Source organism: Lissotriton vulgaris, chromosome 5, assembly GCF_964263255.1.
Source record: "Lissotriton vulgaris chromosome 5, aLisVul1.2, whole genome shotgun sequence".
NCBI lineage: Eukaryota > Metazoa > Chordata > Amphibia > Caudata > Salamandridae > Lissotriton > Lissotriton vulgaris.
The window spans coordinates 32,191,600-32,218,423 of record NC_141693.1 but is presented as its reverse complement, the minus strand read 5'-3'; the positions used below and the strand labels follow the sequence as shown (position 1 = coordinate 32,218,423).

General features: G+C 38.4%; 1 protein-coding gene across 2 annotated transcripts in view; it reads right to left on the bottom strand.

The window, feature by feature from the left end:
* LOC147710048 (butyrophilin subfamily 1 member A1-like) overlaps window positions 1-26,824 on the bottom strand; it is a 743,009-nt gene that overhangs the window by 390,653 nt on the left and 325,532 nt on the right. The gene's annotated exons all lie outside the window — the stretch shown is intronic.

Sequence of the window (26,824 nt, the reverse complement as noted above, 5' to 3'; positions counted from 1 at the left end):
TCAGTGCTAACCGGTTGGCATTCGCCAACTCCTCCATCTGTGTGTTTTATCCTGTATGCTGTAAATGCCTTTACTGAAGCTCTGCAGCCCTGCAAAATATCACGCATCAGGCGTGGGACAAACGCATTTCAGTGTGGTGGTCCATATCATCGCACTGAAATGCGAAGTCAAGCATATTAGAGCTTGTGGTCCTCAGCTGTAAAGCGCTGTAGTCGAGCCCTGGCCTGTTTAATTACTAATGTAGTGGCATAGCAGCCGGCTGTGCAGCGCGCGCATCTTGACACACTTAGAGGCTGACCTGGGTAAGCTCACTACAAATCATGCAACACTGCTTGATTGTTGAAATAATCACTTTGCAGCTGCGCGCATTCCGCACTTTCATGATGTCACAGCTTCTGCTGCCAGACTCACTGACAGAATATATAGAGTCAGAATATTGACGCAAAAATATCGAAGTCAATAATATCAACATCCTATCTACATTATGATAAGTACAAAAATATCGAGAAAAAAATATCAATGTCAAAAATATTGTTGAAAATATATATTTTTTAAGTTATAAAAATAATGTAAAATAAAGTAAATAATACATATAATTAAAATAAACCTAGTTAAAAATATTTTAAAATGTTTAAAAATTATAACTAATATATAATGTAAAAATAAATTCAACATATACATATAATATATAATAGATACATACTTAATATTTTTAATCATTATTTTAATAACTTACACATTGTTTAAAAATATCTTAGAAATGACAAATACATCTATTCACATAAAACAGTAATATAAATACAAATTAAATATATATAACAAATTTAGAAAATGACAATTATTTTTAATCTTTTTCAAATTAATTATATACTACATTAACTAAAATAATTAAAAAAATATTAGACAGTGGAGGGAATAAAATTACTATTCCAACTCAAAACAGTGCAACAGTAGGGAAAATGTTGTGTAGCGTAGCGGTAAAAATTACTATTCCCACTCCAGTGAGTGCAACAGTAGGGAAAGTGTTGGGTAGCGTAGGGGTAAAAATTACTATTCTAACTCCAGTGAGTGTAACAGTGTGAAAAATGTAGGATAGGGTAGGGAATAAATCGACATACGTATTAATTAAATAATTTTTGTAAAATAAATAAAATATTAAAAACGAATTAACAAAAACAATAATAAATACCAATAAAATAAAATTAATATTTACTTAAATAATATTAAATTACTTCCCATCCTATTGCCCTATAAATGCACAACCCAATACATATAACAGATAAAACAATTTATTTAATTATCAATTAATCAATTAATAAAACTTAATTACCAATGAAAAATTAACTAACAATAGATTAATAATCAATACCAATTAGGACAAATTAATGATTAAATATTTATAATAAATTACTCCCCACCCTATTCCCATATAAACCCACAACCAACTGCACATAAACAATATAACACATTTAAGTCAATTATCAATTAAAAAACATTATTTACAAATTAATAATTAACAATAAATTAATGACAATACTAAATATAAAAAACTCAAATGTATGTAATTATAATAAATTACTTCCCACCCTGTTCCACTATAAACCCACAACCTGCTACACATAAAAAATAACATATTTAATTTAATGATCAATTAATAAAAATTAATTGCCAATTAATAATTAAATAACAATAAAGAAATTCAGTTCAGTTCAAAAACTTTATTGCGGCTGGATATAGCCATAAAAGTACATTCACATTAAAATGAATATTGATACAGATCTAAGGTCAAAATAAGCAATTCATAATGTACATAGGCATTTGGGCAGAATGAAAAATACCACTGAATACAATTGTCATTATGGGATTTCATGGTTGTAAAATACATTATAAAAATATAAATTACAATTTAAATTTAATAAAAATTTAAAAACTCTAAAAGCTCTAAAAGTCTAAAAAAAAGCTGTCTATCTCACTCAAATCCCAGATGCTTCCCACCAAGTCTCCCTCCTCAGCCCACCCATGTACGGACTTCGACTATGTATCCAAGTATTCAGTTTGTAGAAGCTTGAGACACTAGTCATTGGCTATAAGCTATTCCGATTTCAGCAGGTTTCTGCGAATTAGCCACATGGGGAACAAAAACTTTGATACAGCGACCACATAGACCGGGTCGGTGTCCGTCTTTAGAATCCTAAAGAAGTCTAGGTAGTTCCTGACACCCAAGTTCCTACAGAGTTGAAGGATCCATTTACGCCTAGGATGTTTGTATGCTGCACAATAAAGCGTAACATGGATTAAAGATTCTTCCTCGGTCTGACACCCCGGGCAGAGGTGGGAGGAGTCTCCCGTCCACTTATTGGTAATTGCAAATAGCGGCAGGGTTCTAAATCTAAACTGCAAGAACAGCTTCTTTGCTAGGGTGGGATGGATGGTGTCCAAAGCCTTCTCAAATTCATAGTGGCTCTTAAAATCAAGAAATCTATAGGTTAGACTAGAAGGGTTCACTGACTGGAATATTTGTGTAAGTTTGTACTCTTTCAATGCATTTGCCAACGATTTCTTAGAAATGGCTGGACAGAATGCTTCAGGATCTGTCCACAGATTTTCCATTCCAATTGTCCTAAAGGAGTGCCTTACATAAGAAAACCAGGGTAGGCTATCCGCCCCGAGTGTGGACATCACCACTTTTAGCTCTTCCTTGTAGCTAGCCAGCTCAGGGGTGCTCCACAGCCGCCGCCAATATAAGAGTGGTCGGATGGAAACAATGTCCGCAACAGGAACAACATTTAAGTCCATCCTTAGCGGGACGAGCAGGGTATTTTTTGGAAGGGTCAGAATTTGTCTAAGGAAGTTGTTTTCAGTGACTGTGATGGAATTATAGGGCTTATGCCCCCACAGTTCGGCCCCATAGAGAGACGCTGACCTAGTTTGGACCCTGTATATTTCCAGTGGTGGACTTATGTTTTTTAAAACGCAACTCTTATGGACTTTTAAAATTCCCCCAACTGCCTGGGTAAGTTTTAGGTTAGCCTTGACCAGCTGTGGACCCCACCCCATTTTTTCGGTCAGTGTAAGACCAAGGTAGTCAAAAGTGGGAACCCATTTCGGGTGCTCTGTGCTCCAACAGTGGTTGAGGGCAATTAGTGAATCTAGCATTGAAGACCATACATTTCGTTTTTTTAATATTGATCTCAAGATTCCTTTTTTGGCAGAACTGTGCAAACTGGTTTAAAATGCGCTGCATACCCCGAGCTGATTTAGACAGCAACAGGGTATCATCCGCAAACATCAGAGCGGGAAACCTAGGGGCTCATTATGATCGCGGACGGACTTGAGTCCGTCCGCGACCATAGAGGAGGAGGGAACCTCCGCATGGCCTGCGGAGTTCCCTTCTGTCCAATTAAGATGTGACCGCCACCCTGGCGGTCACATCCTCTATTTTTACCATTGCAGCGTGTTCAGCTTCAAGCTGCACCCGCCGCAATGGTAAAAATGCATACATTGCATTTGTATGCAGAAAGCGGCAGGCACCGTGCGGTGCCTGCCGATTTCTGGATACAAATGCAGGGGGGTACCATAGGTACCCCCCATATGCACCCCCCACCCCCCTTCACCCTGGGGGCCCGCAACGGGCCCCCGCAGTGAAGTTACACATGCTTTTCCACGGTGGAAAACCCACCGCGGAAAAGCATTTTTTAAAGCCCATCCTAATATGGCTGGCGGTGTCTGATAGACACCGCCAGCCATGTTAGAGCATTTCTGCCGCGGTTGTAAGCCAACCGCGGCGGAAAAGCTGCGGACGAAAACCAGGACCCACCAGCCATCCTAATGTGGCGGTGGGTCTTTGGTGGGTCCGCTGCGGTTTTCCCGCATCCTCTGGGCCGGCGGTGGCTTCCGCGGGCCCGGAGGATGCGGGAAAACCGCAATCGTAATGACCCCCTTAGTGTGGGTCAATTTAGGGGAGTCTATATCTTTAGTGTAATTAACAATCATCATAAATGGAAAAATAATAATACATAAATTATAATTCATAGAAGTATAAATTAATCAATAAAAAAAAATTACCAATTCATAATTAATTAACAATAAATGAAGAATCAATAACAATAAATTGAAATATTAATTCTTTATATTTAAATCACTTCCTACCCTATTCCCCTATAAACACACAACCCGCTCTGATATTAAAACGCAACATTTTCTTTAAAAGAATTACTAATTTCTAAACATTTAATACATATATTTAAAAATAATTAAAAAACATTACAAAAAATGTTAAACATATATATATAAAATACATACTAAAATACATAACACTAATTACCTAGTGGTGGTCGCCAGTAGGTAGTTATAGTTAGGACCTATTTTCCAAAGGAAATCCGCAACATTCTATTTGGAATAACTTTGGCGCCAATTGACGAATCTTCGCGAAATTTTCAAAACTAGTGGGCCACTCCGGTCCGCTCCTATCCTGAAAGTCTTGGGGTGATTCGTGAAGCGGGAGCTGAGAAAAAAGGAGGGTCCCAAAACGTGTTTTACCCATGCAATTTTCCTTAGGAACCGTTCATCGCGGCTACAGCCGGAACTGCAGAACGGAATTAAACCAAATTTGGCAAGGAGGTAGTCCTTGGTTCAGACTCATGCTTTTTGCTTGAATGATGTAAATCCGTTCAGTAGTTCCTGAGAAAATCACAATTAAAAGTACATATATATATCTATGGCTGCGGTGGATCCGCGCATCCTGAGCGCAACGTAAGTGCTGAATGCTAATACGCTGTCAAATGGTTGTCAACATTCGAAACTAGGAAGTGTTGGCAGTCATTTTGTGCCTTGGTAGAAGCGAGGCTGAAGAAGCTAGTGGAACAAGTGTGCAAAACGTATAAAGGGGGCAGGGTAGAAATACTCTGACCCTCTAGACCTGCTTTAAGATCCCACAAGGACTCCCAAGGCCCTCAAAAAAAATGCTTTTTTCTTCTAATACAGGAATAAAAAAATGTAGATAAAACAAAACGCGGCCTTTAATAATTAGCCCCCAGAGGGGGGACAAATCCCGGGGACAAAAGTATTAAATTTTATAGGGTCCCAGAGGGGCTCCCCAGCCCCGGGGATCGCCACCGTCGGGGCTACAACATTAATGTGTGGGGGAGGTGGCTCAACCACCACCGCCCCAGCAAAATAGATGGGTTGGGGGGCTCAAAGGCCCGCTACCCCCTGGGGCTTTTTTAAAAAATGGTTGAGGGGGGATCGAAGGACCCCCCTTTCCGGGGACCACCACCCCATGGGGCTTTTTATATTGTGCGAGGGGACAGCGTGGCCCCCCTCCTAGAGCCCTGGAGGGGCCTGGGGACCACCAACCCCCAAAGCCAACTCCTGCAGAGTCCCAGGGTGCCCACCCCCAAGACATTGCTACTATGGCAGGGGGGGACCCGAGGCTCTCGCCCTGTCATAGCAAACTTGGTTTGGATTTTGAAAGAGAGAGCAAGAAAACCTGCTCTCTCTTTCAAAATGCATGGGAAGTTGCATGTTAACAGCTCCCCGTGTGGAAAAGCAATGCCAGCTCCCGAAGGACGCGGTGAGCCGGCTGGGACTGCGGGAGTATTGGGGCTCCCCCCACGGTTCCCAACGTTTAATATGAGCCTCAGGGGATGGGGCCCCAGGGAGAATAGAAATTATCCATAGGTGCTATTTTTTTTTACAGTAAAATTAGGAGTCGCGCTCACAGAGCAGCTCTCAGTATGGCACCCTGGTGTGCACGCGTTGGGTGCATGACTCCTAACCTGTAGGATGCTCGACTCCAGCGAGTCCGGTGCGCAACTCCAAGCAAAAAAAGTAATATTTTTCACATATACATGAAGCTTATGTATTTAGATCTTGGGTGGCTCTAAAAAGAGCCGTTGTGTTTATTGAGAGATTTTGGTACCTATAAGTAAGTACCTATGCAGAGTGTAAAGTTGATGAGGAAGAATCTGTTACCCGCATTTGTAAATTGTACACCATCTCTCCTATGGATGCCATCCATATTAAAACGCAGATTGTTGTGGTAAATGGACCTCATCCTATAATCTCTGAAAAAAGCAGAAACAGATTTATTGACATGTTTCTTAGCTTTCTCCATCTGTGGAAAATATTGAATGGATCAGTTCCATTTCTGCCTTTGGCATATGTTAGAATAGACAAAGGCAGTTTGGGGGAAAAGTGACATAAATTCTACAAAGGTGTCCTTCATAAGCTTTTCCAGACCTACCCAAGTCAAACTGTCTAGGTGATTGCCACCACCGTGCACAATTATGAGGTCAGGGTGTTGGAGATGTAAAAAGGGTTTAACAAATGGCATCAATTGGTGCCACTTTAACCCTCTCTGTCCAATCCATTTAATGTCTACATTTGGCAAACCTAGGTCTTTGTCAATGGCTCTATTTTCTGCATACCTTTGGCTCCAGAAAATATAGCGGTGTCCCACAATCCACACTCTAAGGGGGTCATTAGGATGGCGGGCGTACTTAGTCAGCTCGCCATCCTATCGGTCATTGGGACCGCCCGCCATAAGGGCGGGGGTCGCGTGGGGGGAATTAGGATGCGCCCGCCACTGTGGCGGGTGCATCCTGCATTTTTAGCATTGTGGCGGGCGGTGCTCTCAGCACCGCTCGCCACAATGCTAAAAATCGACGCATGCATTTGCATTAACAAAGCGGCAGGTACTTCGGTACTCATGACGAGCTCAGCTTGTCATGGCATATGCCTTTCAGGTGTTCATGACGAGCTGATCTCGTCATGACCACACCCATTTTTATTATGGCCCAGCACAACAGAGGAATAGTTTCAGCAACCAAGGTGTTAAGGTCTACAATGCCTCTGTCAGTAGCTATATAGAATGTGTTTGTATAGTATTAGAAAAGTATAGTTTATAAAGTTATTAATATACATGTATTCATGTTTATTTTTTACAGAAATTGTTTATCATCAATAAAATAAAGTTATCATGCCTGAAAAATCAAGAAAGAGAAAAAGAGAGCTAAAGGACAGTTACTTGAAGAAAACTCAACAAAAAAGTATTGGATGACCAACATAATGTGGCTAAAAAGATCAAATCTTCTGGTATGACTACTAAGGAATTTATTAAAAATCTTTCTAGGCCTAGAAAGAATGTTCAGAATGTTGAAGCCACAAACTGCTTCAACCAGAAAAAATAATCAAAATAATAGGAAAGGAAAAAAAGCAAATGTGCAGTCAAAAGATTCGACATATGGTAAAAGAAGACAAAATCAGTATAAAGAGATACGCAAAAAATTAATTTATAATAGAGTAGTACATAATTTGCTGAAAGATACGAAGAAATATAAAAAGAGAGCACTATTTTATAAAAAGAAGAAGCATATTGAATCCAGTTTTGAAAAGGCTTTTGAAGTAAAAAGGAAACTATTCATTTTAGTTTTAAACAGAATTTGATCACTAGATAAACAAATGCATTTAATGAAGGCCAAAAGTAAGAGAAAAAGATTAATTAACAGAACTAATTTTTGTGCTGTTTTTTTGGGTGGGAATGGAAACCCAGTTCAAGTTCAGAGCCTTTCTTTAATGAAGAGAGTTTTTTTCAGACCAATGATCTGTTGCATGCAGTTGACACCAGTGGTCGAACTTATGAGGTTAGAAATGGTTGTCCGGGGGCGTGGCTTGGCACCCGACAGGAATGGCGGTGCTCGGGTGAAGCTCCGCGGAGACATCAGGCGGCTGCTCACTTCCCGCGTTGCTACATCACCCATTTCAGGATGTGAAAGCGTCGGAACACTCTCTCCTTCCTCCAAGACATTTGCGGGCTCTTTTGACGGTGGATATACATCTCCCTGAATGCCATGAGTTTATCTCCATTGTCTCCGCATCGCGACCGCCATTTTGTTTTTCTACAACCCGCACTGACTGGCAAAATGCGCGATTTCACCCTGGATAACTGTGGCATCCTTTGATTTTCTTTTTTATTCTTAAAGTGTTTGGGGGTATATTTTTGTAATTTCTTCTCCTGGAACATGCTATATGACCTCTGCATGTCTCCAGATATGGAACTGTACCTTGCATGAATGGCTTGGTAGAGGCGGCCATTTTAGGGGCTGTCTCTCCTCATTTTTTTTTTCCTTCATTGTGTACATTGTCCACAATATACCATGCCTCCCTACACAAGTTTTTTCTTCACACCCAGCTGTCTTCGCTGTATAACACGAGAGCGCTGTATTACTATTGACATACATTACTGCGGAGGGGTTTATTCTAAGGAGTTTTCCACACTGACTACTTCGAGCGCTCACCCCTCATCATTCGCAGTGCTTTTTGACTCTATACCACTTAGCTATTGTTACTATTCTTCTTTTTCCTGCTGTTTTTATGGGCAGAATCAAAGGTTCTCATCCTGCAAAGGCGCCAGTATGACCTACTTTTATCAAAAATTAAAACAATTTTATTACATTTTCTAACTTACAGGATTCCTTGTCGCTTACTCCATTAAACACCATGGCGAATATGGATCCTACTACAACATCTTCAGGGAAATCTTTTTCCAAGCGTCTTAAACAAAATCCTCCATCTCCACCAAAAACAGACTCATCTGTCTCAAATGAAGTACTATTGGAGGAGATTAGGGCACTATGCCCCTTCATGGAAGAAACTAACGCTAAGCTACAAGTCCTCACTGACACTTGGACACAACTTGAAAACAGGGCCACTGCTGTGGAACACTCTGTAACCTCCATCGCTGATACTTGCGCTACATTCTCACCTCTCCCATCTCAAGTCTCTGCTCTCAAGCGCCAAGTCGAGGAACTTGAAAATCGTAATAGGCGCAACAACCTCTGTATTTACGGCCTGGCGGAAGGACTGAAGGGGAATGACCCCCTCTCATTCTTCAAATCTTTTATCCCCAAGGTACTTCACATGCCAGATGGCACCATGCTCAATATTCAAAGAGTGCACAGATTGGGTCGTCCTTCTTCACCTACTTCTCCGTCACAGAAACCCAGAGGTGTAATCCTTTATTTCTGGGAAAACAGGGACTTATTGAAAGTTTTGTCAGCGGCTAAAGCTTCCCAACACATCACATTGTCCACTGCCGCTAAAAGGAAGGCTTTCCTCAACATGAGACCTGCTCTTCGTGTAATGGGCGCTCGATACAGTCTCTTTCACCCTGGTCTTTTTAAGGTCACGTACAACAACAGAACAACGACCTACGAAGATCCGCTACGTCTCCAAAGTTTCATAAACTCTCACTCCACAAACGTCATGGACTCTTCCTCTTCCTCATTTAATGCTGGATGATTATCCAATTTTTTCTCCTTTTAATGTTCTCTCTCTTTTCACTGTTTTATTAAATAAGTTTTGTTTTACTCTTACGTACTGATGTACTCATTGTTGTTTTTCTTCCCACAGTTTTTCCTTCTTCCTACAATGATGCCTCCTGGTTCTCCGTCTGCCTGATCTCGACTGTACCGTCCACCCTGTATGGTTCCCCCCCCCCCTTGTCTCTTTGAATTCCTCACTCCGTAGGAATGTTTCTGTTTTATGTATTCCTTAATTGTTTCTTTTACATCTTTCTTCTAATATTTTTCTCTACATCTTCTTCTTTCTCCCCTTCTTGTTCCTTCTTCAACTCTTCTACTGGTTTTTCTCTTAACTTCTCTTTCCTCTTTTTTCCATGATGTTTTCTCCTTCCCTCTTTCTTCCTTTTCTTTTTTACCTGCCATTATCTTCAGTACCTCCTTCATTGTATTTCTATTTCCAGTTTTCATTTTTCTTACCTGTTATTTAACTTACTTTTTAAAATTGATATTACATTGTATACTCTTTATTCAATAATGTTCCTTTCTCTTAGTTGCATTCAGAGTCACTACTTGGAATGTTAAAGGTTTCAATAACCCCATTAAAAGATAACAAGTATTATCCCACCTAGCTAGATTACACTCTGACATTGCCATGCTGCACGAAACCCACTTGTCAGATGTTGAGGCCTCTAAATTAAAGCGACTATGGGTTGGTAACGTTATCTCCTCCCCAGCTTTAGGGGAAAAAAATGGTGTTGTGGTCTAGATTCATAAAAAGTTTAATGTTTCTATTGATCATCAGGAAATTGATTCTGAGGGTCGCTGGGTGATTATCAAACTGTTAATTGATAATGTACCTTCTAGTTATTTTTAATGTTTATGCTCCTGTCTCTGTTGATAACAAATTTTGGGTACATGTTTCTGACAAATTACTTTCCTACGATGTCGATTACATTATTTTTGGTGGTGACTGTAATCAAATTCATGATCCCATTCTAGATAGACATTCCCCAGTTAAATTTATCAATTCCAAAATGCATACCCAATTTACCTCAACCATTAGGCGTAAATCCCTAATTGATATCTGGAGACTTAGGCATCCAGACCTTCGAGAATATTGTTATTTTTCTCCTACTCATAAGACTCAATCTCGCATTGATTACCGCTTTTTTAGTAAGTCCCTGGCTCTATGTGCTCTTAATTCAGAGATAGGCTCCATCTTAATTTCAGATCATGCCCCGGTTTATGCTGATTTTTATTTCATTCCTTTTTATCCCTTCTCCGGCAGATGGCGTTTTAACAATTCCCTTCTTGCGGATCCTAATTTCTCTGGCCAATTCAATTCCTTTGCTAAAGACTTTTTTGTTACTAATAACAACTCTGATTCCTCTCCAGCTATGATTTGGGATTCATTTAAGGCGACTGCTAGAGGTTTCATAATTAATTACGTCTCTCAGAAAAAAATGACTTTTGAGAAACAATCTGCTCAACTTGTTGCTAAAATTAAAAGACTAGAATATTCCTATTATCAATCACTCACTGACTCCTCTTTAAAGGATTTAATTTCTGCTAAAGTCTCCTTTAATAATTTATCTACTGATGCCGCTGCCTCTTATCTTTTAAAATGTAACACACGATACTATGGAGGTCAAAACAGAATGGGGAAGCTTTTAGCTAATTACTTGAAAACTCGCCAGGACAGAACCAGGATTGCTTCTATTACAGACTCCATGGGTAAATCTCTCTTTAAAGATGAAGACATCTTGCAAGAATTTGTCACCTTTTACAAAAATCTTTATACCCCAGAGACCCGCCCCCTCCCATCCGATTTATACGATTACTTTCAGTTCCTTACTTCTCCTTCCTCTTTCCACATTAACTTTGATTTGCTTGCGTCAGACATAACGTTATGCGAAATTTCTCATGCAGTTTCGGTCTTACGACGAGGTAAGGCTCCAGGCCCTGACGGTTTTACCATTGAATTTTATGATCATTTTTCGAAACTTCTTCTCCCACATCTTCTCCTCCTATTTAATTCCTTTATTGCGAACGGCTCTTCCCAAGGTACTTTTCAAGAAGCTATGATTTGTTTAATCCCTAAGGAAAGTAAGGATCCCTCACTCTGTAAAAATTACCACCCCATCTCCCTTGTAAATACAGATTATAAGATTTTTGCAAAATTACTAGCGCTACGTATCGATCCCATCCTACCTGAACTCATTGAACTGCAACAGTCTGGTTTCGTCAAAGGTCGTTTATCCTCCGATAATTCCAGAGTTTTCTTTAATGTACTTAGCAAAGCTTCTTCTGCACACTATCCACTTGCTGCTATAACTTTGGATGCAGAAAAAGCGTTCGATAGAATTAGTTGGGATTTTATGTTTCATGCTCTTAAATGGATTGGCTTTCCTTCTAAATTGATTTCCCTTATTTCCCTATTGTATTCGGACCCTAGAGCTTCTATCTTTGCAAATGGCAAAATCTCTGATTATTTTTCTCTTTCTAGAGGCGTTCGTCAAGGTTGTCTCCTATCCCCTTTATTGTTTATTGTGGCATTAGAACCCTTCTTGACTAAAGTTAGGCAAGATATTCAAATTACTGGTTACAATCCTGGCCCCAGCCAAGCTAAATTGTCTGTTTATGCTGACGATATTCTTCTACATTGTTCAAATCCCGATACTTCTCTTCCCTCTTTTCTTCATCAAGTCGACAGCTTCTCAAAGGTCTCAGGTTATCGCCTCAATCAAGATAAATGTGAAGTCTTGCCTCTTAATGTCTTATGTCTTCGTCATTATTTTGACCACTCAGGTTTCTCTTGGCAACCAACGAAACTTAAGTACTTAGGTTTATGATTCTCCTCCTCTATTTCTGATACTTTAAAATGTAACTTCGATTATATCACCAAAAAATTTACGGATTCAATTACCAGATGGCATCCTCCCTTTCTTTCGTGGTGGCATAGACTGAATTCCATAAAAATTATGCTAGCGCCTATAATCTTATATTCCCTTTCCATGATACCCATTCACATACCGAATTATTATTTTAAGAAATTAGATTCAATCTTACTGAAATTTCTCTGGAAGAACAAACCCCCCCGGATTGCCTTATCATATCTTAAACGAAATAAATCTAATGGAGGACTTAATTTCCCTGACTTTAAGTCTTATCACTATGCTTTTTCTCTAAAACAAGTTTCTCGATGGTTATCTACTGACTCCCCCACTCACCCTCCTGTTTGGTTATCGATTGAAAAATCCCTTACTTCACCATTTGAATTTCTTGAAACACTTATGTTTACTGCCAATGCTTCTTTCTCCACTCTCCTATTGTCGCACATGCACGACATCTTTTATCTCCCCTTTTATCTTCCTCTTACCCTTCCCTTACTTCCTTATCACAACAACCTATTTGGCATAATAAACTTCTCCGTATCAACAATCGCTCCTTCTTCTGGAAATCTTGGAGATCCAAAGGCTTACTGTGGATTTCTCAACTCGTGTCTAAAAATGTGCCCTTAACCTTTTCTGATTTCAATTTCAATTCCTCCTTCCTATTTCCTTTAAGAAACAACATGATCGTCTACTTCCCGCTCTTCAACAATATCTTCACACACTCCCTACATCTCCTGATCTTCCTGCTTCATGCTCCACACTTTTTCCACTTTTAGGAACTTCTCCTTCCACTTCTCATATTTACACTAGTCTTTTAACTCCTTTGGAACGGCTTAAAACCAAAACTGAATTAGCCTGGGAACAGGATTTGTCAACATCTTGGTCCGTCTCTTTGTGGGGCAAAATCTGGTTAAAGATTCTTAAGACATCAAGAGCTGCTACACCACCCAAACCCTTTACTTTATTTATCAGCGTTTATTATTTTCTCCTGCAAAATTGGTTTCTTTTTCCCCTGACCTCTCTCCTAAATGTTGGTCTTGATCTTGTCCGACTGCTGATTTGCATCACATGTTGTTTTGCTGCCGTCATATACATGCCTTCTGGCAGGCTGTTTGGTCCCGTATCAATGTTATTTTTAACTCTAGGATCCCCTTTTCCTACTCTACTATCTTCTTAGGCTTCCTCTCCCCGTCTCTGCCCCATCATCCTTCTCATTTTAAATTACTCGACCTACTAATAGCTGTAGCTTTCTATTTGATAACATCCAACTGGAAAGTTTCCACAAAAGTTACGTACTCTGCTTGGTGGAATGATATCTGTTTTCACCATAGACTTGATACTAACTACGTTACTCCTATTTCCCTTGCAATCAAATGGGACTTATTATGGCTCCCACTTACTACATATTTATCCACTTTATCCTCCCCAAGCCCATCTATTGGTTCCATAACAAATAAATCAGATGAGGTTCGTAAACCGCCTTGATTTTTTTCTAGTTGTCTTTTCTCTTTCGTTATTGTTCTTAATATTTTTCTATATTCATTTAGCAGTTTACTAATGTTTAACGCTATAACGTCATTTATTAAGCATACAGGGTTTTATTCAGTTTGCCATTATTTAACAATGTTTCACTTGGACTGTTGCTAGAATTTATTGTTGTGTTTTGTTTTGTTTTATTTTTCCCTTTGATCCCCCTTTCTCTCCTTTCCCTGGTTCAGTTATGATTATATATCACTGTTTATTGAATCCGTTTCATGTGCATCTTTGTAATGTACCTCATTTTCAGATACTTTTATATTGCTTTGATGCACTGTTATTGTTTTTCCTATATGCTTGGTTTCAATAAACTTGAACTTAGGAAAAAAAAAGAAATGGTTGTCCAATTGACAAAGAAAAAATGGTTCCCAGAAATGCACAAGAAGTGATAGCTGAAGAAGGTCTAAGCAAACGTTGTTCCTAAGACCCCAGTGTACACTTGGGATTGTAGTATTTATAGTGTACGACAAGATAGTTTTACATAATTTCTAATGAGAATATTTAAAAAAAAAGTGTTAAACACAAAGTTAAGATATTGCAAGGACTAGAACCTTGACGAGTGAGGAAAAATACTGGTTTGCAAGGTCATTCTCTGGCTTGTCTTTCTAGAAAAGTATGTCAAAGTATTTTTCACCATTTCAGGATGTTAGCAGTACATCATACTCAAATGCGGAAGTTAGTTAGAAGATTGTATTATGCAAAAAGTCCAGCACTAATGTTAAATGAGTTGAACAATGCTCTTTTGCGTGGATCAGTATCAGATGTGAAGAAGGTTTGTGATGAAATTGAGTTTTGTTACTTTGGTTCTCAACAAGAGGCTGCAGAAACTGATACATTAATAGAAGAAAATGTTGAAGAGAATGTGGAACATACTACTGCAAAAAATTTTGATGATCAAATTACAAAGTTTAAGGTGATTTCAGGTGAAAGGCCAAATTTGTCTTGTATTTGTTGTCAGCGAACTCACTATAAAAATCAGACTAGGACAGTTGATCTGTATTTAAAAAGTGAAAGACAAAATATTAATATGTGGAAGGAATTTGCAACTTATTTGTTGCTGGAATTTTTTTTCGATTTAGGTTCTGATCAGCGTATTTGTAAATATTGCTATAACAAACTAGATGAGAATAAAATGCCTGCTAGAGCTGTCCATAATAATCTAGAGTTGGTTGCTATTCCTCCAGAACTGATAGATTTAAATACCTATGAGTCTATTCTCATTCAATGTGTGCACCCGTATCAGTCTATTGTTCATATGGAGCCTAAAGCAGGTAGAAATTGCCTCCTTTAGATTTACAAAGATGATTAAAAAGAAGAGTTGTATATTTACCATTAGATTTAAAGAAAAAAATTGAAACTATTAATGTAGAGAGTGTAGAAAAATTAACCACTAGATATTCTAGTTAATGGTGTTCCTACTGAGAGTAAGAAAATCTGGCAGGAGTTAGTGGATGTTAGGAAAGTGCAGAAGGCAGCTTTTTATTTTATAAGAAACAATAACTACCATAAAAATATTTATATGGGAGAAGAAGAAATACTTTTAGCAGAAGATAGTGAAACGTCAAGTGGAAAAATTGAAAAAGTGTCAAGAAGTGAAGAAATCTATGAACATTACAGTGTACATCCACTTCATTCAAAAGAAGTGATGGGAATACTATTGAGTTATTCCAAATGAAAAAAATCAGAGGGAAGTCCCATGATTGTATGGGAAGAGAGCTTGGAAGCTCGTTGTTTTTGTAGTTGTTTCCAACAGGAAAAGGAGGACGATATGATGAACGACCTTTGCAGATTCCTGCATCTGAATATCGGACAACAAGATTATTTGCAGAAGATCCAAGATTTCAACAATGTATCCCTTATATATTTCATCTTTTGTTTGAAAGTGACTTGTCTGGACTTTCATATGCAGTCAATCACATATTGAAAACAGGATTACATCTGCAAAATATTTCTGCAAAGGATTTTATAGATAAAGTGCACCAGAGGGATGATCATTTAGAATCTCAGCTGATTAATCTGATGGCATGTCTGCATGGCACTAATGAATATTGGTACCGTCGTCATAGAGAACTGAAATGTATGCTATGAACTAAGGAACTCCTACATGGTTCCTTACCCTGAGCTGTGCTGAGTACGCTTGGGATGATTCACTTTAATTTCTTAGAGAGGCTAATTACAATATAAAATATTGAATACAAGACACCTGGAGAATTGTGCTCTTTGGATCCTGTTAATGTATGCAGGTATTTTAATCATAGATTTGAATCTATGATGTCTTTTATCTGCAATAAAAAAATCCTTCTCTTGGAGAAGTTGTGGATTTCTTTTGAAGAAAGGAGTATCAAGCAAGAGGTGCTCCTCATATACATATGCTATTATGGATCAAGGAAGCCCCCAAATTTGGAACAGATTTAGATGATACTGTTTTGTCTTTTATTGAAGAATATGCCACATGTGCTGTACCCAAAAGCACAGAAGAAAAAGACTTAAGACAACAAGTCTTACGATTTCAAAGCCATTGTTGTGGATAATACTGTTGACGAAAGTACAAGTCTAAGGAAAAGTTTTATACCAAATGTAGTTTTGGTTTTCCACATCATGTAATATCCAAAGGAAGAGTGAACAGTTTTATGTCAGCTATGCAACATACCATCACAAGGAAGTCTAAAAAAATGTACAATTTAAGAAGAAGCGAAGAGTCAAAATACATAAATAACTACAATCCAGTTATTCTGTCCATGTGGAATGCTAACATGGATATTCAGTACGTTGCGGACAATTCCATTGCTGTTGCTCTATATGTAAAGTCCTACATTACAATATCAGAAAAGACATAATTGAAAGAAATGTGGGAAGAGATTTCTCATAAGAAGAGTTTAAGTAAGAAATTAGTTTCAGTTTGAAGATGTTATCACATTGAGAAATCGGAGCATATGAATGCTCAGATTGGTTATCATCTGCAAGTCTATACTCCAAATCTAGAAGAATCATTTGGGTGAGTAGGTCTTGCTGCAATGCAAAATTGAGTACTTAAATCTGTACAAGAAATGTAATATTTAGCAGAAAAAGATCCAGAAAGTACAGATATTTTGAAAACAAGTATGTTGGTCACATACTACCCTTAACAGAAGTCATCATCTTGAGAACATGTGTATCTATGAAGTGCTGCAAAACTACACTTTTAATCGGAACACTGCAGAGAACATCAATGAAGGAAAATATGGAGTTATTGGTTCTGAAGGATGTTTGGTGAAATAAATGAAAGGAAACTTGATTAATCACAGGAAGCTGAGTTGTGACACTGCTGATAAAAGGGAATTTTACTATTTATCCCTTTTGCAACTGTTCAAACCATGGCATTCAGAATTGGAATTACTTTGAGAATTTCAGAGCTGTGAAGATTCTTTCATTGCTTGTAAAGATACCATACAATGCACTGTTTTTGCAAATTATGTGAAAATGTTCAACAATGAAATTGATCAGGAAGCTACTATTGCAGCTGAGATTGCTAGAGGCAGTTCTCAAGACAGTCAAAGTTCTGCTCCACTGAGTCAAGATCCACTAGGGCAACCAATTGTTGAAAATGAAGCAGCGATCGCCGTGAATGAGGTGGAAACAGCAATGCATCAAGCTCAAGAAGATGTAATGGACTTAGCAATTTTGGAAGAACAACTAAATGTTGAACAGAAAGAAATATATCAGCAAGTGAAACAACAGTTTGATCATGTATTTCTTCATGAAAATAATGAATGCACATGCACAGCATTTCAACCTATCCGATTGTAAGTGAGTGGACAAGCAGGAACAGGAAAACGTTTCTTAATTAAAGTCATCACTAGTTATCTACAGAAAAGAACTGAGTCACATTTTCTTGTGTTGTAACTGCTCCAACTGGGTTGGCAGCACACAACATTAAAGGAATTACATTACATCGTTTACTGATGCTACCTGTGGAGCATGAAAACAAATTGAATATCACAAGCTATCTGGAGAAGCTTGTTGTGAAGGTTCAAGAGTGCTGAAGAAAATGAAACTTCTGATTATTGATGAGGTAAGCATGGTCTCAAACTTAGGGGCCCATTAGGATGTCGGGCGGATCGCCACCACCATGCGGGCAATGGCTATCCACCCGACACCCTTTCCCGGCTGCCACCAATTTCCCCCCGCCATATTAGTATGGCGGGGGGGACCGCGTCAGACGGAAAGACCGTCCGCCGCTTTTCAGCCTTGGTCGCTTTGAGACTGGGGCGGAAAAGGTCTAATATGGTAACGGTGTCTATCAGACACCACCAGCCATATTAGGATGGGCTTTAAGGAATACGGAGAGTCCCTGTGGGGGCCTGTTGCAGGCCCCCCGGGACTCCGGGGGGCTGGGGGGTGCACATGGGGGGGTACCTATGGTACACCCGCATTTCAAAGTGCAACATGGAAGGCACCGCGCGGTGCCTGTCATGTTATGCTTTGAAATGCACAACATGCTTTTTTAGCATTGCGGCGGGCGGTGCTTTCAGCACCGCCCACCACAATGTAAAAAATGCGGTATGCACCCACCACTGTGGCGGGTACATCCTAATTCTGAGGACGGGACCCCCCCCTTTTGGCGGGCGGTCCCTTCCTACGACAGGATGGCGGGCAGACAAAGTCCACCCATCATCCTAATAGGCCTCATAATGATTGCTTTTGTGCATTTAAGAATGCAGAAAATTCTTAAAATAGAGTACAATGTCTTGTTTAGAGGTAAACATGTCATAGTTTTTGGAGATCTACTGCAATTTATTCCCGTCAAAGAATAACCAGTAGTTAAAACACTTGCGCATGAAGACACCAGAAAGACTCTGGGTAATGTTGGAAATATTAACATTTGGTCATATTTTGAATACAAAGAACTCATTACAAATATGCGACAGGCAAATTATGTTGATTATGGAACTATTCTTCAAGATATACGAATTGGAGTACTGGCAAAACATGGCAAACAAGCTTTGCAGAGTCGGTTACTTTCCAATTTGTTTCTAAATGATAATATAGTTCCTGAGAAAATATATATGAAATTTGCAGAAGACACATCTGTAATCTACTTAATGCCAACACTGTGTGAGTGTTCTATATTCAACAAACAACTTTTGAAGCTGAAAAATGAAGAAATAATAAAAATGGAAGCCATTGATAAAATAGAGCATGAAGGAATCACTGTTATTTTGACAGAAAAGTTGAAAACAAAATTGGACTCTTTAGAAAAATCGATGTCTGAAACTGCTGTGTTAGAAAAGAATCTATATGCATGTAGAAACTGTCGGGTAATATTAAGGCGTAATTTGGATGTAGAAAAAGGTTTAGTTAATGGAGCAATGGGCAAAGTTGTGGATTTTGTTAATTATCCGAATAAAGATGGTATTTTTAAAAATGTTATTTGATCAGATTGAAGAAGTGAAACAAATTGGTCGTTGTTCAGTTCGTTTTTTGCTTGTTAAAGATTTATATGTCTGTAGAAAACAGTTTCCAGTTTCTCTGGCATATGCAGTGACTATTTATAAATATCAAAGTTTAACTGTAGACAGTGCTTTGGTGAACATTGGAAGTACCGTGTTTAAAGAGGGTATGGCATATGTTGCTTTGTTGCGAGTCAGAACTTTATCTGTTTGGTTTTTGATTGATTTTGATGACACAAAGGTTACTGCAGATGCAAACTGTGTAAAAGAGTATAATAGGTTAAGAAGAGTGTATGCTCCCAATATAGGTCAATATCCTGTATTTGAAAAGCGTGTAGTAGGTTGGAAAAGAAGGTATGAGAATACCTGTAGTGAAGGTATACAAAAGGAAAAAAAACAAGATAATGTTGTTATTGCAAGCAAAAAGAAAAAGGACACTGTTGAAGACATTGTTGGTTATCAGTTTGAAAATAGTTCAGGTGCAAATGCTATGCTAATGTAGTGGTAAACTTTTTTTTTTAGAAGGTTTGAAACAGCAAATTATGGAGAATCAGGAAAAAAGATTTAGTTCTTTGTTACATTGTGTATATGAAAAATTGAGAACTGATAAAAGTAAAATACAAAGCGTTTGTGATATCCGTAATCTTTTGGATGCATTTTCTGGTTCTACACAATTTAGGCAGAATATCCAACAAGATGCTCAGGAATTTCCAATGTATATGCTTACCATATTGGAAAATGCAGGCATAGAAATTGAAAATCTTTTTGGCCTTTGTTATAAATGGGAACATCATTGTGAAAATTGCATGTTTGCATGTAGCACTAACATAGACACTGGAAGATTTATATATTTGACATTACCAGAATGTAAATCAGTGTCTTTCAATAAACTAGTTAAAGCAGCAAATCAAAACATGGACTGTAGCCAATGCAAATCAGAAATGTTATCAACATTATTTACACAAAGATATGGACAATATATAATTTTAATTATGCAACGTTGTACAGCTAATGGAAGACAATTGTAAACTTTAATTAAAAAAAAATTGTAGCAAGTTAACTATCAATATCAGGAAGGACTTTTGTAACAGTAGCAATAATTTTCCATGATGGTCCTTCCACACATCTGGACATTACAATGCCTACTTAAAATCTAATAAAGGCTGGACATATTTTAATGATGCTCAGTTGTTTTTTAAACGTTTGCCAAGCAAATTACCAAATTCCTACCTAATATTTTTAAAGCGAAAGTTTTAGGAACATAATTCGGCCTCTGAGGAATTTATTAATATGATTTAATACAATTACTTTTGTACAATTGTAAATAAAAAGGATTTCAATATTACCGTTTGGAATCAAGGAAAGGTGTATGTTTGAATTACGGACTTTTTCTTGAACATTCACTCAGCGTATATTTTTAAACAACAACATTTACAGTGTATATAAACAGTGTATATAAATTTAAGATAGAAACTTTTCTTAGGAGTAAGCGTTTCATATATGTGTTATTTGCATTATGTGGTACGTTATTGACGATGTAGTCTTGTTTTTTTTAAACAATCTTATTGATTGGGTTTTTTTTGCCCGCTGTTATGTGACGAGTATGATTGAAATAACTGTTTCTAGTGAAATTCAATATATTCTGAGAACAGCAAAAAAGGCAAACAAATAATTTGTAAAATTTTAAAATTAAGCTGTATTGTAAAAAATATAATTTATATAAAATTACAAATTACAAATTTAGATTATAAAAAACAACTGAAAAAAATGTGTAGCATTTTCTATTTCTATTACTGTGAAGGTAAGTTTATCTAAGTATTAAAATGCACAATAGACTGTGTTTGCACACAGGTGAAGGAAGTGGAGATGGACGGAGTAGATATGTGTGGAAAGATGCTCTGTGGGCGTTTTAAGTAACAGGATAAAGTTAAAATGAATACTGAGTGTCACTGGGGGCCACCTAACCCACCAGATATGTGTAAAAAGCATCCTGTGCCAACAATATGCCACTTTTTGTAACATAGTGATAGTGTAAAAAACTCGTTCATATTTACAAGGAAAGGAAAAGGCACTCTGTGTACCTTTTCTTCTCCATGTAAATACGACTTCATCATACACACCACTTTATGTTGAAAGGGCGTTCTATAGGTGTTGCTGTGCGTATTTGCACAGAACACTCATAGAACAAGACACATCCCCAGATTTATCAGAAATGATAAATCTGGACATGTGTGTGAATGCTGCACCATCCTCCAATTGGTGTAGCAAGGCACAACAAGGAGAATTATTTTCATTTCTCCTAATTTTTTCTCTTTAAATATATGCTACAATGCACAGCATACATTGAAAGAGAATAATGCGTTCACTGATTGTTTTTGTGCAGGAAGGTATGTCTTTTTGTACAAAACTAAACTCCACATGACACAGATATTCTTGCACCATGGTGCAAGGATGCTTGTGTCACCACATGGCTGCAGTTTAAGCAGCAGTGCAGAGGGAAGCACAGAATTGCAACATAATTATGTAAATATGTTGCATCCCTGTACTTCGGAGGTACCTCAGCACGCTGTAGCTAAAGAGCTTACAGTGTCATGCTGCAGCACTTCCTGATAGTTCTGCACTTATAGTTTCACCATACTCCACAAATCTATTCTTTTAGTCAATTATGCAGTACACATTTGGGGACGTATGTCTGTATGAGAAGTTGAAGGTGATGTCCCAGAGATAATAGGAATTGCCGGTGGTGGAGGTGCATTTTGGCAGAGTCTTCTGCATTCTTCATGAGCATAATTCACTGGATGCAGGGCTTGTAGGTGCTTCCACATACTTGCAGTGCCACAGGAGTATTTTTTATTAGGCTCTCCTCTGGATAGCACAGCACTGCAAATCTTACATGTCACCTTGGTGGCATTAACTTTTTTTAGTCCCTCCGGAAAAGTGAAACATTTCCATACGATGGATGTGTATTTTTCAGGACGAGATGGTTTTGTCGGCAATCCCTCTGCATTTGAATGGTCAGAATCCGATGACTCTTGCAGTGGTGTAGCCATTTTTGTCTGCAGAAAGGAAATTCAGGTCTCCAATACAGAAAAAAAATGAGGTTCTTCTTAGCAGAGGTCTTTTCACAAGGAAGGTCTAAGAAGAGTTATTGAAATGGGTGGGGTCCTTCAACAGTTAGAATAGGAAGTGTTATGAACCAATCAAATCTATTTTTTCTGATTACATGGGGTCCTCATAGGGTGCGCATAGGCAGCACTCACCCAGCGCGACTTTGCGAAATTGCATTTAAATATGAGTTTATGAAAACTAAAAGAATATTATTTTTCTGATTAGCTCAGATAATGTCCTGCCTTAATATTTATATTAAATACATTTATATAGCTTTTTAAACATTAAAAAAAATTGCATAAGTTGCACACCCACCGCGAACACATAGATGACGTCACGCTGAAATGCGCAAACGTCCCGTAACATAATATGTACATTTCGCGTATCTACTTGAAGTCGCGTACGGACGCATAGCGATCGCGCACGAAAATACGCACCCATCGCACACCCTACGCGGATCCTACACAGCAATCCTAAAATGGCGGCTATGTTCCGCGCAGTAATCCAAGAAGGTGCGCTTTGGGTGCGCGACTCCTCAAAGAATTTTGAAAAAAAACAATTAAGAAAATATTATAAATATATATTTTTTTAAAATAAATAAAATATACAGAATTTCAATATTTTTTTAAAACTTTTTTTCAATTTATTTAAACAGTCTGTAATGTTATTTGTTTTTAAACATCTAGAAATAAATAGTTTTAAAAATTGTAGTAAATCAGTATTAAAAAAAAGATATATAACAATAAATACATTTAAAAATTGTCATTGAAAAAACCTTTGAAATGCACTGAAAAAAACATAGGTTTCAGACATGTTATAGTTAGGAATTAGCATTTAAAAAACCTTAGAAATTCATTGAAAAAAACAAAGGTTTTAGGGGTGGTATAGTTAGCTGGACATTTCAATCGTCAAAACCATTGAAATTCCTCCGTTATAGTTAGTTGTACTAACTATAAGTCGTGTGCCCGCAATCCACTGCTGATGATGTCACATCTTACATCATTCATGACATGGTCAATGGCATCACTGATGACATCACTGATGACATCTCAAATGACATCACTGATGACATCATCCACGTGACAATCTGATACACCTCATCATACACTAGCATAACCTTTCATCACTCACTATAAAATATAGAGTACCATATTTAAAACAATCACATACCAATACAACTTTCTAAAAACCCACTCGCTGATTTATAGATCTACACACATCTAAACACTTACCTATAGATTCACATATACATGCTAAGAAAGATCAATAGAACATTATTAAAAATACTTATACACCTATAGTGACATTACACACCAGCACACATCCTATTCAGTTATGCAGCCATCCTTCTGACCTATGCAAACAATTGATTATAGTTACATTTACTCAGCTACACACTTATACAAACAGTGCTTTATTTATTCATATACATAGAAAGTCATACTTAGTGTGTTATAAAATCACTATTATAAGTATACTGTTTTCCATGCAGTCACTTATACAATCACTGATTCTTATATATACTCCTTTTAATGCAAGAACTGTGACATACACTGTCTTTTATATTTCTACTTTATTAGACACTAGCAGCCCGTCCCGACGTTGTCCGGGTATGAATTGCTGCCGGCCAGTAGTATATTGTTTTGTAGGATTTCGTTTTGATAGCATTTCTTATCTGTGACAGGCCTGTGAAACGCTTCGATTCACAGTGCACTGCTGATGCACTTAAGAGTGCGCGTTCAGTAGTGTGTGAACTCGAGTTTCCCTACTTTATTTTTCCTTGCAATATTATAAAGAGCGAACTCGACAACATAGCATGAGCACAATTTACATTACAGAAGAACACATTCATTTGTGGTAGGCACGGGGAGACAAAGAGATTTGCCTGGAATCACAGGATGTTGAGCAGATGCCGAGATTCAAATGTAGCTCCCCAGCTCTAAAGTTCGCAATTCTAGAACTTGTGGTGGGAGGTGTGTCTAAAAGTGTATGTTGGTGCTGGCCATCGATGAGAGAGACCTGTAAATTTTTCAAATCGGTGGGGAAAAAATGTGAGTATGTTGCTGGAGATGTGGGCCGCCGTGCCACCAATGTACTTACCGGGGGAGGATAAACACCCATTATTCCGCAGCTTTCTTTCTGCATACCATCACTCCGCATACTTTCATTATGAAAGTACCATGACTCCGCAATGCCATTATAACGCATGGCATTACATTTTATATGCTTTTACCACGCATACATTTACAACGAAATTCGTTGTAAATGCATGAATGGTAAAAGCATGTTTTTTTAAATGTTTGGATAAGGTAAGTATGGGTATAGGGGTATATGTTTTGGTGTACTGAGGTATATGTTTTGGGGTGTTTGGGTATTTTAAGGGTTCAGATATAGCTGTGGGTTATGGGGTACAGGGGTAGTTTTAGGGTTTAGGGATAGGTATGGGTTTTGGGGTACAGGGGTATTTTTAGGGTTTAGGGCTAGGTTTGGGTTTTGGGGTATAGGGGTATTTTTAGGGTTCAGGGGTAGGTTTGGGTTTTGGGGTACAGGGGTATTTTAAGGGTTCAGGGCTAGGTTTGGGTTTTGGGGTACAGGGGTATTTTTAGGGTTCAGAGCTAGGTTTGGGTTTTGGGGTACAGGGGTATTTTAGGGTTCAGGGGTAGGTTTAGGTTTTGGGGTACAGGGTTATTTTTATCGTTCAGGGCTAGGTTTGGGTTTTGGGGTACAAGGGCCTTTTTAGGGTTCAGGGCTAGGTTTGGGTGTTGGGGTACAGAGGTATTTTTATAGTTCAGGGGAAGGTTTGGGTTTTGAGGTACAGGGGTATTTATAGGATTCAGGGCTAGGTTTGTGTTTTGGGGTACAGGGGTATTTTTAGGGTTTAGGGATAGGTTTGGGTTTTGGGGCACATAATATATTTATGGTGTTAAGATGGGTTAGTGTTTAAGGGTGTTGGGGTATTTTATGGAGTACGGGTGGGTTATGATTATGGTGTGCAGGGGTATTTAAAGGGAGCAGGGTGGACACCCGGAGCTGGAATGCACAGAACCTGGGAAGAAAAAACAATGAAATATTGGGCACAACGCTCGCTTTTTTTCCGTAATCCCGCGGCCCGCACACGCCCACGCCCACGCCCCCATTACACGCCCACAGCACACTATATGAGACATGGCATGAAGGGCGGAACGTACCACACGCCCCCAGCATTTCTCATGCCCCCAGCACATGCCCACAGCACAACGCAGACACGCCCACAAGGGACTACTTTCCTGGCACAGTTCTTTTACCTTTTAAATGTATATGGTGGGCATCTGCATAGCCTATGTCCTTCCGCTGTAACTGCCCTTTCCAATGCTGTATTGGGTGTTGTGATTGGTGCTGTGGTTCCTGAGATTACCCGCCTCAAAGGTTTAGGCTCTCTCTTTATTATATTAGTATAGATAGATGTATCATTCAGAAATATATTTAATCATCATCTCACCCATAAAGATATTCACTCACCCAAACAACTGTTTCCACATGCAGTCTTAACGTCATATATCTCCTAAATCAACTATTTACACATTTTTGGACAGTCACACACCTCCAACCCAACCACAGGTACATTCAATCTCCTATACAAATAGACACTTAACTAATTAAAAACGAATATAGAGTTTCACATAGGTAGTAACCAATTTAAGCCATAGTTTACAATATAAGACACAGATTGATACAGAGATTCACAAACTTAAATCACTATCCCATTTATTTAGTGACACACTTTAAAGTAGTCATTTAGACAGTTAATCACACTACTAGTAAATTCTTCATACAGGCACTAAAACTTCCACTCACTCTTCAATGCAAATTTCCATACAGATATAATACTTATTTAAATATCAAACCAAACCACATTCACTGGATGATGTCATCAGTGATGTCATTTGAGATGTCATCAGTGATGTCACCAGTGATGTCACTGACCATGTCATGAATGATGTAATATGTGACATCATCAGCAGTGGATTGCAGGCGCGCGAGTTATAGTTAGTAAAACTAACTATAACGGAGGAATTTCCATGGTTTTGTACGATTGAAATGTCCAGCTAACTATAACACCCCTAAAACCTATGTTTTTTTCAATGAATATAAATATTGATATTATTAACAACTATATGTTTGCAAACAATATTACTTAGTTCGATAATACTGACTTCGATATTACATACTTCGATATAAAAAAAACGATATTACTCACCTTAAGGTCGATATTCTGGTCACCGATATTCTTGACATCGATATTCTGTCCCTACAATATTTCAAACTCAATATTAGTGTAGGTCGATATTAAATAATTGATAATATGTCTGCAAACCCTGCTGCCAATGGGTAGACACCGGGCGGCAGATGAATTCTGCACTGAGCCCGCTCGCCGTAAAATGAGTCCTGTGGTTTTGCAACTAAGCGTGAGTAGATGCCCCACGGGGGCCACAATGGTCTTGACTCCACCTGTGCAAGCCACCCCAGGACCCCAGACTGCAGCTCTCAGCTGACACTGAGCCGGCCCAAGCAAGCT